Source organism: Diadema setosum, chromosome 14, assembly GCF_964275005.1.
Source record: "Diadema setosum chromosome 14, eeDiaSeto1, whole genome shotgun sequence".
NCBI classification, from domain to species: Eukaryota; Metazoa; Echinodermata; class Echinoidea; order Diadematoida; family Diadematidae; genus Diadema; species Diadema setosum.
This window is the reverse complement of record NC_092698.1, coordinates 5,933,677-5,952,497: the sequence shown is the minus strand read 5'-3', so window position 1 is coordinate 5,952,497 and position 18,821 is coordinate 5,933,677.

Sequence of the window (18,821 nt, the reverse complement as noted above, 5' to 3'; positions counted from 1 at the left end):
AAGCATGCGTGCACACACCAACACACAAGAGAGAGAAATGAATGAAAGGGAGGACCACAGGCAAAACTGTCATAAAGACAGCATTAAATAGTGTGATGACGCGGGAAAATTTACTGCAGCAGACACACCAATGAACCTGCGGTGAACGTTTCTTTATTTGTCACTGTCGAGGAACATCCTCTGTTCAACAAGCAAACAAACAACATTACAAAAGTAAGGTGCAACATTATCAAACTCAATAATTGGTGTGAGATGAACGCATCTCTCTCCATCTTACAAAAGAAAATGATATGATCAAAACCATCCAATCCAGTCATTTAACAACATAAGAAAAATGTGTTTCAAATCATTCACTACTGTCTCCCTTAAAGCAATCAAAACTCGCTTTATAAAGAAGGAGACCATGCAGTTCTCCGTATCTACACACAGTATACTGTATACATGTACCCTTGGCCTACATTACACCTGTATATGTATTCAAACTCACACTTTGCATTTCCAATAGCCTTCAGGACTACTGCTTCCAGTAATACCCGTGATTTGAATCACGAAATACCAATCATGATAAATGGCATACATTCTGTACTGTACCCCATCAAGCAACTATCCCATGCATACATGCACTTTGCTGCAGTATGATGCATTAATTGCTACTTCGTCCATACTTCTTCCACACGAGAACCACACAATTCACATCACAAAAAAAAAAGAAAGTGCATAGACAACCATGCATTAGTCATATACGCTCCCCTAACAAATGAGAGATCTAACACCATTACTAACGACACATATTTAACTTACAAACATGAGCAGTATAATGGCATGTGATGCAACCGAACAATAACCATCTGGTTCCTCTGGTATACGAGCTTGGGGTACTATTAAAATGACCCCATAACATTACATCCTGTGTCATGTATATCCATCCAGTGAGTGCTAGCTCAAACCATTTGTGTATCACTATGAACACAATCGACCCAATGTATACACAATGACTGACATCAGTGCATATTTATCTCACAGTGCCACTCACCAGTCCTGCATGTACCTCTCAGCATTCACTTAGCACCATGCCGATCCCTGCCACAGAGCAGCTTGTCGCATTACAAATGGACAACTGGCCCTGGAAATATGAGATCTAAATATACTAAATGCTCCATACCAGTACTCACTGTATACTTATTCCAGTGGCGCATCTAGGGGGAGGGGGGCAATGGGGGCACGTGCCCCGGGCGCCACTCCTTGGGGGCGCAAAAAAACGAAAAAAAAAAAACGAAGAAGAAGAAAAAAAAAGAAAGAAAAGGAGGAGAAGAAGAAGAAGAAGAAAAAAAAATAACTCGCCCAGAAGGGGGGAGGGAGAATGGTGGGGGGGGGGGGGGCAGAAAACCAAGTCAAACAAGATAAAAACAAAACATGATGATGACGCGGACAAAATGACAATGTTTATTGTGTTCACACAAAAAGTCCATGTTCTGTGAGCTGAAATACAAAAATTTTCGGCTCGCTCGCTCGCCAAAATTTATATAAAAAGGAAGGTAAGAACAAAACGTGATGATGACAAAATGACAGTGTCTATTGTGTTCACACATGTCATTTTATATTTAGCAGGCAAAATGTTTCACGGAGCAGCGGCTGCAATTTCGTTCTGAAGCGATCGCCAATTGGATCAAAAGAAGGCGCCAACGGTTTCGAACATACGGGGGGGGGGCGCAAAAACAAACAAGATAACAACAAAACGTAATGATGACGCGGAAGGAAATATACAAATTTCGGCTCACTCGCTCGTACTAATTTAGAGTATTTTTTTTTTCAAGTCCTCATTTTGTTGGTATAAATCGTTATCTATAAGGCCGTCACTAATATCTTGATTAGAATTGTAAGATTTAATAAGAAAAAAATGACAAGAATTTCATGATTTGTAAGCTGAAATACAAAAATTTTCGGCTCGCTCGCTGCGCTCGCTCGCCAAAATTTGTATAAAAAAAGAGAAGAAGATAAGAACAAAACGTGACGATGACGCGGACAAAATGATAATGTCTGTTGTGTTCACTCATGTCATTTTATATTTAGCAGGAAAAATGTTACACGGAGCAGCGACTGCAATTTCATTCGTTCTGAAGCGATCGCCGTTTGGATCAAAAGAGGACGCTAAGGGTTTCGAACATTACGGGGGAGGGGGCGCAATAAAAAATCAAAAAAGATAAGAAAAAAGCGTAATGATGACGCAGAAATATACAAATATCGGCTCACTCGCTCGTACTAATTTAGAGTATTTTTTCAAGTCCTCAGTTTGTTGGTATAAATCGTTATCTATAAGGTCGTCACTATAATTGTGAGATTTAATAAGCAAAAAATGACAAGAATTCCATGTTTTGTAAGCTGAAATACAAAAATTTTCGGCTCGCTCGCTGCGCTCGTTCGCCAGAATTTATTTAAAAAAGATAAGAACAATACGTGATGATGACGAGGACATATACAAATTTCAGCTCACTCGCGCGCACTAATTTAGATTGTTTTTTAAAGTCCTCAGTTTGTTGGTATAAATCGTTATCTATAAGGCCGACACTATATGTTGATTAGAATTGTAAGATTTGGTAAGCAAAAAATGACAAGAATTCCATGTTTTGTAAGCTGAAATACAAAATTTTTCCGCTCGCTCGCTGCGCTCGCTCGCAGAATTTATATAAAAAAAGATAAGAACAATACGTGATGATGACAAGGACATATACAAATTTCAGCTCACTCGCGCGCACTAATTTAGAGTATTTTTTAAAGTCCTCAGTTTTTTGTTATAAATCGTTATCTATAAGGCCGTCACTATATGTTAATTAGAATTGTAAGATTTGGTAAGCAAAAAAATGACAAGAATTCCATGTTTTGTAAGCTGAAATACAAAAGTTTTCGGCTCGCTCGCTGCGCTCGCTCGCCAAAATCTATCAAAATTCATTACATTTAAATCACCCTCAAAAGATCCCTTTTAAGTGCTTGAAAAAGCATCATGTGGACTTTGTTTAAGTCCCTACCGGGATGGTGGTGGGGTTGAACACTTTTTCAGAAATTAGGGGCGCAATTTTCGTGCTTGCCCCGGGCGCCGTTTTCCCTAGATACGCCACTGACTTATTCTCATTCATTTGGTGAATTTGGTAGCATAGCATTAAGAATGCAAAAGGCTATTTACATCATGAGGACAATTGGTGTTCAGCTAACACTTCTGCTGCCATTCAAATAAGTTGATGTGTACATCATAACTTCAAAATATACATCTCAGACCACATGCTCACAACTCTATGCAAACACAGAGCACCTGACATTGTAATTGACCTTGAGCTATCAAAGCTATCCCTACAACTACACTTACAGCTTATTAAAGTAAAGGAAATGTGTAATAAACTGTACACTCTGAGATTTATACTCACATCACCCAACCAAGTTAAAGGACAAGTTCACCTTCATAGACATGTGGATTGAGTGAATGCAGCAATATTAGTAGAACACATCAGTGAGAGTTTGAGGAAAATCGGACAATCCGTTGAAAAGTTATGAATCTTTGAAGTTTCTGCTCAGTCACTGCTGGATGAGAAGACTACTACAGCTGATGATGTCACATGTGTACAACGATATAAAGAAAATATAAAGAAAATTCAACATATTTTAACTTTTCTCGCATAATAAGAGAATGCTTGACTTCCCTCTTTCAGAAGGCAGGGGGAATAATATTACCCTTAACATACGTCAGTGACAAGTCGAGGAAATGTGCACTTTTTTCAAAAAGTAACATTTTGTGAAATTCTCTTTATATTTTCCTTATACTGTTGTATGCATGTGACATCATCAGCTGTATAGTCTTCTCATCCAGCAGTGACTGAGCAGTCCTCTGGACGGCAAGTTGTTGGAATGCACTGGCGTAAGTGGCGCTCTTTAGAATGAACAATAGGCTAGTTACATAGGTAAATTCTCTTGATTACCACTGCTCTTCGCTGTCACTTTTCTTCTCCACAAATCACAATATCGTAGGCTTTTTTGGATGATACCTAAATCGACAATTTAATTTCTGCAAACTCTTGACAAACCAAATTTTAAGGTAAATACTTTGTATGGTTGAACACCGCAATCTATGGAGTTCTGTCGTCATTGATGTAAAATGCGTCATAATATACGTCTTATACCCGCAAACTCTTGTGAAAATAATAACTACAGAAACAACAAAAACAAAACGAAACACAACTCCGTAGCTTACAATACTAGAAATTCTGATTTCCATCGCTATCAACCAGCTTCAATAATAGTACTACACAGCACATATATACGGTTATTGGCAGATAATAAATTTATTTTGTTTTTGTGACATTTATACAACGGGTCCAAGCTGTGCTAGGCGGTTGTTCTTAATATTAAATAATAAAAATTATTTTGTTTTAGTTGTTACTTATGCCGTCCATAAGCAAAATACAAACTTATACAAACTACGCTTTAAGAATTTGTGTGTTTCGCGTGTTTTTGTAAACTTTTCTTACGTTTTCTACCTGTAGAATATTATAAGACAACTTTATCACGATATAATTATACTGGATCAGTCAAATTCAAATCCTTTTTTTTTTTGTCTCACTACAAGACGGGTTGCCAATTTAACAACATTCAAATCTCTTTTTTTTTCTCTCTCACTTAGTTTAAACAAAAAACTTGAATAAAATGTTGTAACTCCTGAAGTGAATAATGGTCTTTGTGACTATTTCCAGTTGCAATAGATCAATTTCTGACTCGTACCCAACGATCGGCATCATGTAAGTGCACTCAGTTTTACTTTTGAATAGCTCTTAAACATTTCCGCAACAGTCCGCGATTTTGATCATCAAAACCAGACATTTCTGGGTTTGTCGAGATTTATGTATGCATTTTGATGCGACCCAGGACTTTGAATTTAGCGGAGAAAGTGTGATTTCTTCACATCATTTCGGACTCTTTCAGTGTCAACTATTTTAGTGGGACATGTGTTTCGGCGCTCGTTCCAAGACAAACGGTTTAATACTGCTGGAATATAATGAACAACCTTTAGGTATTGTCACGGTCATTCTCAAGCTAATTGCATCAATGAAGGTGAAATGAAACTGAGTTCCAAAAGAGAAAGCTATTATAAGCGCAAGTTAGAATCTTATGAAACAACGTTGGAAATTCAATCAATTCAATTCAATAGTTTATTTATTTCCATCATCAAAAAGACATGAAAGAAAAGAAAAGAAAAAGTTGACATAATCCAAATTACTTGGGCTGTACGCAAACTAGTTCATACCGTATACCATCTCAACTTGAATTGAATTGAATTCAATTCAATTCAATTCAATTCAATAGTTTATTTATTTCCATCATCAAAAAGAAAAGAAAAGAAAAAGTTGACATAATCCAAATTACCTGGGCTGTATGCAAACTAGTTCATACCGTATACCATCTCAACTTAAAATTATGGTATATAGTTTTGGTTGAGATGGGGCTTCAGGTTTCCAACTGTTTTTGTGAAATAACGAGAAATCTCTCATGAAATGTGACAGAGCATAGAGGTTCATAGTTTATTTGATGAAAATTGGTTTTGAAATGGCTGATTTATCCAAAACAAAGTGATCCTAGTAAAATGTGGGACCCACCTTTTATTAGGATCCATTTGTTTTGGTTTGTGGATATCGCAACCATTTCAAAACCCATTTTCATGAAATAAACTTTGAATTCTTTTAGAATTGAGTGCTGTTTAATATTTCATAGGTGGCTTCTAAGCATCTCACAAAAAGTTAGAAGCTGAATCCTCTGTTGTTTATCACAGTGTATCTTTGTCAGTTTGGTAAAAGTCTCTAATATCACAAGAAGTTTGAATCACACTTGTTTCTCCATATCCTCAGGATTCGTAACCCAGGTCTATTATATAAAAGTTTGGAGAATATATCTTTGTCGTCCATATTCAAGTTAAGATTGAGCCGCAAGTTGCGATCAATATCATGAACATGCTGATTTACATACATCCCAAGGAATTTCTATGGATGTTACGTCAAACTACCGAAATTACCGAAATAATTACCGAAATTATCTACATGGTTTTAAAGTAATATACTGGCACTTAATTTAAGCAAAACTAATTTCATTCATTTTAAATGTAATAAAGCTGATCTCCCAGAATATGAATTGTATATTGATGGTATATCTCTTGAAAGGAAAATATCTAATAAATTTCTCCGTGTGTATATAAATGAAAACCTAAAATGGGATGATCATGTAAAACACATCATTTTGCCTATATCCCGAAACGTTGGCCTGCTAACTAAGCTTCAGTATTTTTTTATCAACTCGTGTATTGTTTACCCTGTATAATGCCTTAATCTTACCATATATATCGTATTGCAACATTATCTGGGCAACCCACAAATGTAACACAGACCGTATACTTCTTCTACAGAAAAAAGCAATTCGAGTGTGCAGTCGAGCACGCTCTCGAGATCACACCGACCCATTGTTTTTCCAGCTTAAATCCCTTAAGATAAATGACATAAATTTTCTCCAAAAAGCTGTATTTATGTTCTGTCTCAAGTCAAACCTCTTGCCTCCAATATTCAACAGAATATTTCGGTCAAATTCAGAGATTCACTCTTATCCAACTAGACAATCCACAAATTTACATTTATTTAACCCCAAAACCGCACTCGCGCATCATTCTATCAGACACTCCGGCCCTGACACTTGGAATTCCCTTCCCATCGAAATTAAAAACATGACCACTATGTATTCATTTAAGAAGGCTGTAAAACTTCACCTCCTTAAGCAGTATTCCCCAGGATAACATTCTGATTCCTTTGTTGTATTATAATCAAATGTATATGAAAATGTACGTGGTACATGATGCATGTATGTGTGCATACATATATATCGATTTATTTATCTGTCCATATTATGAATATGAATATATATGTATGTATAGGATAGGTACATCATGTATATTATATGAGCATGTATTATGTATGTGTACGATGTGCCTTACCATTACTGCGTACATAAAATAAGCACGATATATTTCATTCCATATCAGATAACAATATGTATAGGATACTTTGTATTCACACATTATTATTTTCATAGTGCATATTCGGTCATTACTCCGGCAAAGGCAACTGAACGTGTAAACTTTAATATCATTATCATATTGTATTTATCATCATTACTATTATTGTAAAGTAGTTGGAGTGGTACACATACACTCTGTAACTTTCCCTCTTCCCCCTACCCTTCCCTATTTCTCTCTTTCTCTATTCCCTATCCTATCCAGAGTAGGTAAGCATATATAGTCTCCATACCGTCAAGCCTCGGCTTATTTTGGAGACCGTTCTGTTTAAGTTCCATAAGCTGTTTGTATTTGTCTTGTATAATTGTACTAAAAAACTATGTGTCGATATACTGTTTGTCATAAATGACATGTACATAATCATATCTGATGTAACGGAATTAAGCAGAAATAAATCAAATCAAATCAAATCAAACTTTGCGAAACATGACAAGTTTGTAACATGTGTTTAGTTATGTTTGGTTTCATCAAACAGCACTGCTTATTATTCCACTTTGCTGATTTAAGTTAACTTGAAATGACTTTAACTTTGCCCTTTGATGGCATGTGCAAAGTTCGGGCACATCGGCTCAAACAATTACAAAAAATTTCCCTGAAGTTCTGAAGTCCTTCTCACCTCTGTCCAACGCCCATACGCGTTAGTTTTTGTCCTTGCGTATACAGACATGTACGTTTTTGTGACATTAAACGGTGATGTGCAAAATGTGAGTATTTTTATAGTGCAAAAAAGTACCTGTACAGTTTAAGTGATGGTGAATGTTAACAAAATATTTATGTGAATTGTACCGAGTGATAACGTGCAATAAATCCACTCGCCGCAAATGGAGTCGGTACGTCTGATGCGTGCGTTATCTTCGTGATCTGCTCACTCCTCCCCTTCCTGTTCATTTTCCTAATTACACGTAGACGCACATACACTTTTTTAATGAAAAAAAAAATAATCACTCCTACCCAACGCGCGCGCGCACACACACGCACACACACACGCGCGCGCAAACACACACACACACACACACACAAGCATCACAATCACGATTAGCTCTTTTGACCTCGGGGCTGTATACGAAAATTAGATGTCAACGTGGCTAGATATAGAATAAATGAATTTTATGAATAATAATTTATTACTTACGACTTAGTAATCATTAATCTTCTCTTATACGTGAATACTCACAATTTTCATGGGAATACATTAAAAAAAGAAAAATTCCTGCACACTTTCTGAACTCTCATTCTTTGCCAATTAGGCATCCAATTCAATAAATGAGGAGGTGCACTTACACAGATGAAATGAATCAACTCTGCATTTCATACAGAAATTAGAACTTTCTATGCCATACTACGTCTCTACCCCAGATCTGAATTCAATCGCCATTAATATTGCCTGCCTTCTGCTCTACGATTTAATCATGAGCGATTCTCAACTGTACAAATTCATGCACACAGACGTCGAAAATAAGCATGATCATTCGAACATTTTGACAGCAGCTCATTCATAAATTCATTACTTTGCGATGGATTCTCCGATTTTCTATAAAATTCATTGATTCGTTTTTAGTAATAGTGTTGCATTTCAATCCTCGTTGATTATGTGTTTGAGGCGAACTCCCCCTATAGGAAATGGAAATCCAAGCGCGTTTTTTTTTTTTTTTTTTTTTTTTTTTTGCTTGTATGAATTTCATACACATTAGATTATGAACACCGTCAGTGACAAATGCAATAGGCAAATGCAATATACAATAACATACAATATTATCTACTAAGATATAGTCATATCAGTTGTATGTGTGAGTTTGTTTGCGTGTGTGTCAGTCCTCACCGTTTCGAATACTCGTATTCATCGTAATTATGTACTCAAAACGTTTTCATTCATCATTCTGACAATATTTTATGTAATTCTTATATCTCTAACAATCAAGTAACCTTCTTAACCATCGGTTAATTACAGTACTATGCGAATGCGTACACTGATGGTGTGATGACCAGTATCACACTGAATACAGAAAATGAAATGTATCTTACCGGTATCATCAATATCATGACAGATTATATATATATATAAATAAATAAATAAATAAATAAATATATATATATATATATATATATATATATATATATATATATGTATATATTTAAGGCATATTTATCAACGCAATATGTATACACGTTTCGTATCTAATCAGACAGAAAGAGAGAAAGACAAATATGGCGAAGTATACTACCGTAGTGTTTGCATGTTGAATACAGAAATTGAATATGATTATAATTATTCCTAATAATATTTCATTCATTTCATTTCATTTCATTTTCATTTCATTTCCGGCCAAAGCATACATGACAATTGCATATAAACAAATTAAGTACAATGTAACTTTTGCATATCCAAATGAAATTTAAGTACACGTCATTTGTTTACATGAAACAATAAACATACTTAAGTTGAAGAAATACATGGACAAAATGTGACTAAATCATAACAAAGAAAAGGTCGGAAATGGAGGCGACTGCTAAAAAGCCAAGCTTGTAGAATGCAGTCCCCTCGTGAGCAGTGAAATTTGTAGTAATAATGAAACGAGACAATTAGACACATATACTAGATACAACATTTGATTTTGTGACTTATTCTGAAGCGCAGAAGGACATAACTAGAGCGAGTTCATAATCATGACATGTGAATTAGATATTATCATGAAAGTTGATAAATGTACAAATGAAAACGAGAAAGGAGAGATGAATATGCATGTATATTGTATATAATAATTATGTACAGATATGTATACAATATGAACAAGTCTTAGAATATTCATCTAATTAAAACCCCAGGAATACGGCATAGAAATAACCAATAGGTAAATTGGAGATAAAATCGCAGTCTCGCAGGTTGCAGCCTGACATTGATGTCTGAGATATTTTTTTTTTTTGCAGATCATCTCTCGAAAGAAAAAAAAAAGCATTGTCAGGGCGTGTCTAAAAATCGAAATTTTCTATCATTATATCCAAACTCTCTCCTCAATGAACATACATCAATGTCAGTAATAAATTCGAGCAGCTATATTAATGAAAAGTAGCAGCTACAATTCGTCATTTTGATACACAGGCTCGTAATAGCTACATCCTGGGTCAACCTCGAATTTTCCAGGCGCTTCGTCTTTCGTACCGCTGTTCAGCTCGCATACACCCGCTTTATAGTTGAAAGATGAACATTCGGAATTCTTCAAACATTCTCCTGCGCACTGAATCCTGCTCTTCACAGCAATGGTCGCCATCACACTTCCTCGTAAGCATTTATCCTTCACTAGTTCACCAAACTCGTCCTTCACCAATGAATAAAAGCTGGATCTCATTCGGGTTGGATGTATCGGTTCAACTGGGGTAGTTATAGAAATGAGGCAAAGAAATATTTTGTTTAATTCAATTTTGTGTATCAAAATTAAACATTTAGACCATTGTTATTTCACTTTACTCACAGGAAGTTAAGTGATTATTATTTTTCTTTTAACAAGCAATTTTTTCCAGCTTTTCTGTACCCTATAAATGTTTTCCACAAGAGCATCTATAACAAGGCGTGCAATGAATGATACATGATGGAATTTTTATATGAAGTTTCAGAGTCCCCTCGCTTTAACTAATATGATTTATTTTCTTCTATATTACAAGACCGATACAGACTTTTTCTCAGTCGAATAGGGGCACTTCACTCGTTTTCAGATCGACATTATTATGCATAAGCTCTACGTAACAAATGGATTCATCAATTCTGTCCAAACAAAGAATGGATTTGCGTAGACCAGATGACCAGAATGCTCCGTCAATTAACACTTGGGAAAGCATCCATTTCATTATTTTGCATCGAATGTAAAACAATCTCTTTCTATTGATAATGCCAAATACCATTTTTGCTGTCAGGTGGATGTGCTGGCAAACAGCAATCACAGGGATTACAGGAATAATCATTAGATCAATTCAATTTTTTTTTTCAATTCAAAGTTTATTTCATTTTTCGACAAAACATATAAGTTACACTTCTTTTGACAACAGAGAATAAGGTAAACAGAACATTATGTATCGAAGAGAATGTAAAACAATTGAGGAGGACCTCATAGTAATCATACATTGTAGTAAAAAACAAACAAACAAAAACAGAAGTGATCATCGATGCTTGTCTCAGTGAATTTAAAAACCAACATGTCTGTGGATACAAATGACCATTTTTTTCTTCCCATGCGCAAAATGGAACTGCGAACTGGCTTATATCGAACTAACTATATGATAAGTCGCTTCAGAGCCGGATGTGACGTTACTGTCAGAGCAAAGGTGTTGGAGGACTGACATGTACACTTCCTTTTACGTGATCACGGTAATGTCTGTGGCTTATATACGTTTTTTTTTTTTGTGTGTGTGTGTGTGTGTGTGTGTGTGTGTATGTTTTTGTTTTACAACCACTCTTGAACATTCTGTAAGGATCTCTAATCTCTAGATTCCAGAACCTTCCACACACCCTGACTTATTGTCTATTTGTTGTTGTGGTTTGTTTGTTTGTTTGTTTGTTTTTTTATTCATTTCTATCTGAGAAGATGGCACATCTGAGAAGACATATTCAACTACGCTGTGGGGTTTAGTTGGATGTGAGGTGGGACCACTTCACCGGGTTAAACACCCTGTTCTTTGTCATGAATGAACGAAGCGGGATCTTTCACGTGCATGAGTTGTGACTCTCTCATACACGGGATCTCGATTTTATGTCCTATCCGAGGACCAGAGTATTAATTTTGCCTCTTGCTAGAGGGGACTATGATTACACACAAAATTGCCCAGTCCATAAGCTGTACTCGGGTTCAAACCAGGGTCCTTAGGATGGTGAGGCAGACGCGCTACCCACTGAGCCAACTCACCGCCCTTATACAAAATGTATTGTTTGTAATGTCTATGTGCATGACCTCATTTCTAAGAACTTCCAACAAAGAATACTTGGCCACAAAATCATGACAATTAATCTGTGCTTTACCATATAAATTATGTATCAACTTCATTTCATTTCATTATCTTTTTTTTTTTTCATTTTAACACAAAATATAAGTGTAGGCCCTATAAATCATATTATTTAAAAAAGCAACACAAATATTCTACACATCGAAATTTTAAAATATTAACATAGTAAATTCAGATGTCTAGATATCAGATATTTACCATGCACATAACGTTGAAAATGTTGAGAATGTTAGAAATGGGGGGGGGGGGGAGTAGAAAGCAGAGCTTGAGATATGCATTCCCCTCAAACCATAATCAATAAGGTACAAAAAAAAAGTGTTACCATGTATAACGGGCAGAAATACGTATGGTATAAAGTGACAGTAATACATCGGAAATTGAAGACAAATTTAAAAACCCTACAAAGTCCTTTTGATTCACACTTCCAGTGTGTCTTAAAAACATACATAATACATATACAAAGGGAGTATCATAAACACAAATGGGTCAAAGACATATACATTTGTGACAGGAACCCCCCCCCCCCTCGTTTCAGTGAATTTTGTATAAAGAATGTGTTGTAGTGTTAGGATTCATGAGAAAGGTGTGATTTTATTTGCAAGGTATTTTTTTTTTGGTCGTACACTGACTAATGGAGGTCATCGATCCGAAAATGTTCTGCACTTACTTTCACAAAGAGCATAGGTGAACATAGGGTTAGTAGTACACTCAGTGTTAGTTGGAGGTTCCGAAGGACGAGCAGGATACTTGGTAACACAGTTTCGACTTATGTCGAGGCTCCATCCTCCATTCCAGTTAACTGTCAATGAGAGAATTAAGATTAAACATGGATTATCATACTACAATCACCACTGGTATAGACAGCACAGGGAACATGCATACACACACACACACACACACACACACACACACACACACACTCATACACACCCACACACCCACACATACACACAAACACACATACACACACACACACACACACATTTTTTTATTTGTCGTCTATGTGTTTACTACCAGTCCTTCTCACGCGTATACCTGTTACATTTCATAATATTGATTTGAATTTTTTCAGTTCTCTTTATCTTTTTTTTTTTACACAAAATGTTCCGTTGTTTCGGAAACCTCTGCCTACATCTGTATAATGATATTGTATGTTGTTACAATATAAATGAGCCATTATATCAAACACGTGATTGGCCCTCGCACCCCTACTCCGAAGTTTACAGGAGGGACTTATTACGTATCACGGAGCGCACCTTCAATCGGAAATTATTGCCGTGTTCTTTTGTGTGGGTTTGTGTCTTCTTCTTTTTTTTTTCAGCTAAAGCATCACTTTATGCAGAATTTACCTACGTGGGGAATTCAAAAGACGGGTGAAAAAAAAGTGTATATATTCATTGCAGAATTTGCACAGTATATCTGTTGTACTACGCGTATATACATTTCACTTTTTTGTAATACAATGTATATACAGAATGCAGCAGGGGCATCGATGGAGGGGGGCAATGAAAAAATTGAGTGGGCAAACATACCATTTTGCTCTCTCCTCCCCCCCCCCCCCAACAACAATTACCTAGATGTGGAAATTTTTCTCCCTCCCCCCCCCTTTTTTTTGATAGAAAACTGTCCAAATATTTCATCTATAACATTCTGCGATCGCACGACGTCAGAGGATAAGTGAATAATGCTGCACGAGTCCTGAAAGGTGTAGGAATATATTATTACGATCATTATCATGCCTGTTTTAAAGGAACTCTAATGGCTCCCTGTGTCAAGAAGAGTCGAATAGGCCTACAAGATTCTGACACTGGTCCATGAAGCTCCATAATGCAGCACCTACGTTTATCAGGGACTTTCTTGTGATGAGGCAGAACAAATGTTAATATCCATCGAAATCATCGTCATCAACTCGCTGTGTTTGCCCCCTCGAAGCCGAACAACCAATCATATCATGGAGGACATGCTTTTACCTATGTACCACCAGACATGCGGAATAGACTGCCTGGCAGCATGGAGAACATCGAGTAGGAACATACATAACATCAAGACTTTTTAGTCAACCTGATGTTTACAAAGGAGTACGGGACATCCTCATTACATTGTAGCCTACTTGTGTGGTTCTGCTACTTTTCTTAGTTTATCTAACTTACTTATATTTTTAAATTATATTTTGATCTAATGTCGTTGAGCAATCATATATCATCGTAGCGCCTTGGGTGACAAATTGTCAGAAAGTGTGCATTAGAAATATTGCAACTGATTGACAAATTGCCCTATATCGACGTAAAGTTGCAATGAAAACGTCTCGACGGAAGAATTTCACGAATTTGAAGTAGAAATGTTTATTATCATTATCATTATCACCCAAAGAGTGCAACGACTCTGTCACTTCATTTCTAAAAATGGAAATTTTCCCTCACGTTGGAGGGGATATTCCATTTCAGTCACCCATTTTCTCGCTTGGTTCCCTTCCATTTATAGATTTTATACACTTTTGGGATTGACAATTACCCAAATTCCATAAAAAATGTGTTTACGAAATTTTTCATTTCAACTTTAAAAATGCTAAAGTTCTCTCGTATCCTGGGGGGCAAACATTATCATATTGCTCCCAAATGTAATTCCTGAGGTGAGGAAAATATTCTTGCATTTTTATTTTTTTTTTGATAAAGAAAAACTGTCCAAATATTTTACGTGTAGAGAGCATCCGAGAATTTCAATTTTAAAACTGCGAAATGTCCTTGGCATAGGAGGGGATACCAGCTCTCATAATGTCCCCTTCTGTACACCTTCCGTAATGTCCCCTTCCATCTACTTATTATAGGACATGTGGATTGAGTGAACGCAGCAATATCAGTAGAACACATCGGTGAAAATTTGAGGAAAATCAGACAATCTGTTCAAAAATTATGAATTTTTCAAAGTTTCTGTACAGTCACTGCTGGAGCAGAAGACCACTGCAGTTCATGCTGTCACATGCAGAGAACGATATAAGGAAAAAACATACGGAGAATTCTATTTTTTTTAAGTACGCATTCCCTCGACTTGTTAGGGACGCATGTTAATGTTAATATCATTTCCTGTCCTGAAGAAAAGGCCAAGTCTTAAATACGTGAGAAAAGTGAAAATATGTTGAATTTTCTGTATATTTTCATTATATCATTCTAAACATGTGACATCACAAGCTGCAGTAGTCTTCTCATGCTGCGATGCGGGTACCGAAACTTTAAAAATTCACAGCGTATGAAAAGATGGTCGTTTTTTCCTCTAATCACTGGTGTGTTTTACTGACATTGCTGCATTTTCAATCCTCGTGTACAAGTTGAACTTGTCCTTTTAACTTTGGTAATTGACAAATATCTGAATATTTCATAGAAAAGTGCGCACCAGATCTTCTCATGTGGGAGGGGATATCTTCTTTCACAGATCCATAGATTTATGGAACACTTCTTTCAGTTGACAAAATACATAATATCCACTCCTTCATATTATGTATGCGAGGTACATTAAATTCCATCCTTAGAATGCAAAAGCTCCCTCGTATGGGAGGGGTTGGGGACGTTCCCTCCACACCCCCATGCTATAATATTAGCCTTCACAAATTATGGCAACACTGCATCACAAATGCCAGGTGCACCAGATCGTTGAATTTCATCCATTAAGAAGTATAAGCTAATAGCTCTCTCGTTTGGGAGGGGTATAGGGGGATGCCTACTCCCATATCGTTCCCCCTTTTGGTCTCCCTTCATTGATGAAAGACGTACTACACTTTTCTGACAATTTCATGTCTGATAAAAATTGCCAGATATTCCACCAAAACCGCAATTCTCTCCGCTCCCACGCACATATCTTCCACTCCAAGATTTGCACCCCCCCCCCCCCCCATCGTGAAAACGGGTCGATGCCCTTTGAATGAACATCGGCTTAAGTTTGCATTGGTGAACAATGTAGGCTAAACTACCAATGGTAGTGATAAGTCATTTGATTTGGTGTTGATGACGAAACTATTGCCTGACAAGATCATCTTATAGGGGAACAGGTGGTACTTTAATGACTCGAGAATTTACCCTTTTTTATCCTATAGAAAAGCGTTGCAAAAAAATTCAGTTTTTAACACGGCATCACATTATCCTGAATGGGTGAATGGGTCATCGTAAAAGTAGCGCGGGTCCGCCATAATATAGTTACTGAACGCATTTTTTACTGCTGGGCGCGGGCTAATTTAGCTCGGGCCAGGAGCTGTCCAAAATGCATGAGAAGAGACATCTCTAGAAACATGGACTGGTAAGTTATGCAGAAGTCTACCACAATAAGCGCTCACAACGTCTGATGCCCAAATTGTTATAGCCAAAAACGGTCTGACTGCTGTGTACGTTCAAACATTTCCATCAATGATAAAACGTTGACAATAAGGTAAGTTTAGCCTACAAAAGCCAAACAGAACATTTTAAAGTTCACCTAAACTATTTATATGTACATTCGCAGTCGACTGAAAACTCATTATTTCCGCTGTTATATAACAGTACAGGCTTTTCATATACAAAATGCTATTGATTTTCCGCTGTAAGAAGACAGTAAAAGAAAATACACCTTGTTTGTGTCAATACATTGTGTACTCACATCGATCATATGAAACCTTTCCCCTAAAATTACACATAAATTTACTCAGTTTATGATGATACTATAAGCTCGCAAATGTTAATTCAAACATTAATTTCACTTTAAGCTTGCTTGACGTCATCTCGCAGATAAATTGACGCATAGTATGCAATACAGGCTTCAAAATTAAATCTTCCATACACTTACTAATTGTTATTGCAATTACTGTCGATCAGGTCTGGTGATAAACACACACTGGAATGAAACTGTAACATTCTTCTTCTTCTTCTTTTTTTTTCAAATATAAAAGTGTTACATGCTTATACAATGAAGGTCTACCTAAATCCTACAGATACTCTTTTTATTTCTTACCGTCAGTTGCTTGATATTGTGATCCATCTGCACACTTGAAGGTTCCTTCTACCTCTTTGTCTGTACAGCCAATCCAGATGGATTCAGAGACCTGCTTACCGGCTCTAACGTAATCTGACTCTAGTACTGCTCCTGCCTCCTCGTTGTCGTTCATCACCCACGGGTAACCCCCAATGGCACTACAGTCTGCCACGGCCGTGTCATAATACACGTAGGAGCTGGAAGCATACTTGTAGCATCCCGTGCCTATGCTTTCCCATCCATCAGGACACGTACCACTTGCGGCGTCTAAATAAACCAAAATTGAAAATAATATCACCAGTTACTCAGGAAGAACATCATGTGGACATACACATACACACACACACACACACACACACATATATATATATATATATATATATATATATATATATATATATATACACACATAAAAAAAAAAAAGCTGAAGAAAAGAACAGACACTGGAATATTTCGTCTTTGGACTGAACAACTGTTAGGACGGTCGATCGAGGCGTCGCGCGGGCATTAAGGGCAGCGACTAATTTTATTAATGCTTATCTTTGGGAGCAGTGATTTAAAAAAAATCAAGATATCATATTTGATGCATATGTGTAGGTCTATTCACAAAACATCCTATCATATAAGATGTTTGCAATAAAGCCTAAAATATAAGGATATACCAGTATTTTTCTCAATAGACCATAACTGTAGACGGAGAAGTCTGATTTTTTTTTTTAAATTATACCTATTGTTCACATTTTGTGTATTCAACAATACTTAACATCGATTATACAGATTCAAATTTTCACAGTGGTTGTTTCTATCCCTAACTCTCTTTGTAGAACTATTTTAGAGCACTAATGCTGGGTTTTTGTTTCATCTGCAAATGGTAAACTATGCCTTAAACTGGTCACATGACCTTACATGACGATTAATAATTATGATCACTACTGCCTGCAACTTTACCTCCTGAACAGAATTGTTTTCTGCCCGATACCATCATCTTGTTCCATTTCATAGCATTCATTGAATGTTTTATATTACACTATCCTCTCCTATTCTTCTATCATTTTTACAGAAAAGAAATAACGATATAACACAGTGCGCATAAAAAAAAAGTAATTCAACTTTGGATGGCTACTATTCTATGATTGTCAGCTATGGAGAGAGAAATATTGGTTGAAAGGAAAGGGAACTCTTCCTCTTTCCTTTGAATTCTAATTATGTTATCCATTATCCATGCATTCGTAGGCAGACTGTCCTATTTGGCCACTTTCAATGACAGATCTCATCCATGCAGTGAGACATTCGCTGTTCCTTCACAATAACAAGCAAACTTGGAAAAAGTGCAATTTGTCATTGTTGTGTTTATAGTTCATGTGCTCAGTAATGCATGGCATTTGTCAACATGATTAGGTATCAATGGAAAGACGAAGAGTTCCTCTTTCCTCACAGTCAACATTGAGCTCTCCATAGCTGACAATTATAAAATAGTAGCCCTCCAAAGTTGGATTACCTTTTTTTATCACGCGCTGTAGAAGAGAATTCAAGGGAAGGGGCCTGTACATATGCTGGAGATATGTATATTCTTTGCTGAATAAGGACCACAAACGATGAAATACTGTGCTTGTCTTTAAAAGTCCATTTTTGGGGGGATTTTTTCGGGGGGGGGGAGTGGTGGTAGCACTCCGTGGTAGATGCAGTGGTGCATATTTGGAAAACAGGGATTCTAAGAAACGTAAAACATATATATTCATATTGA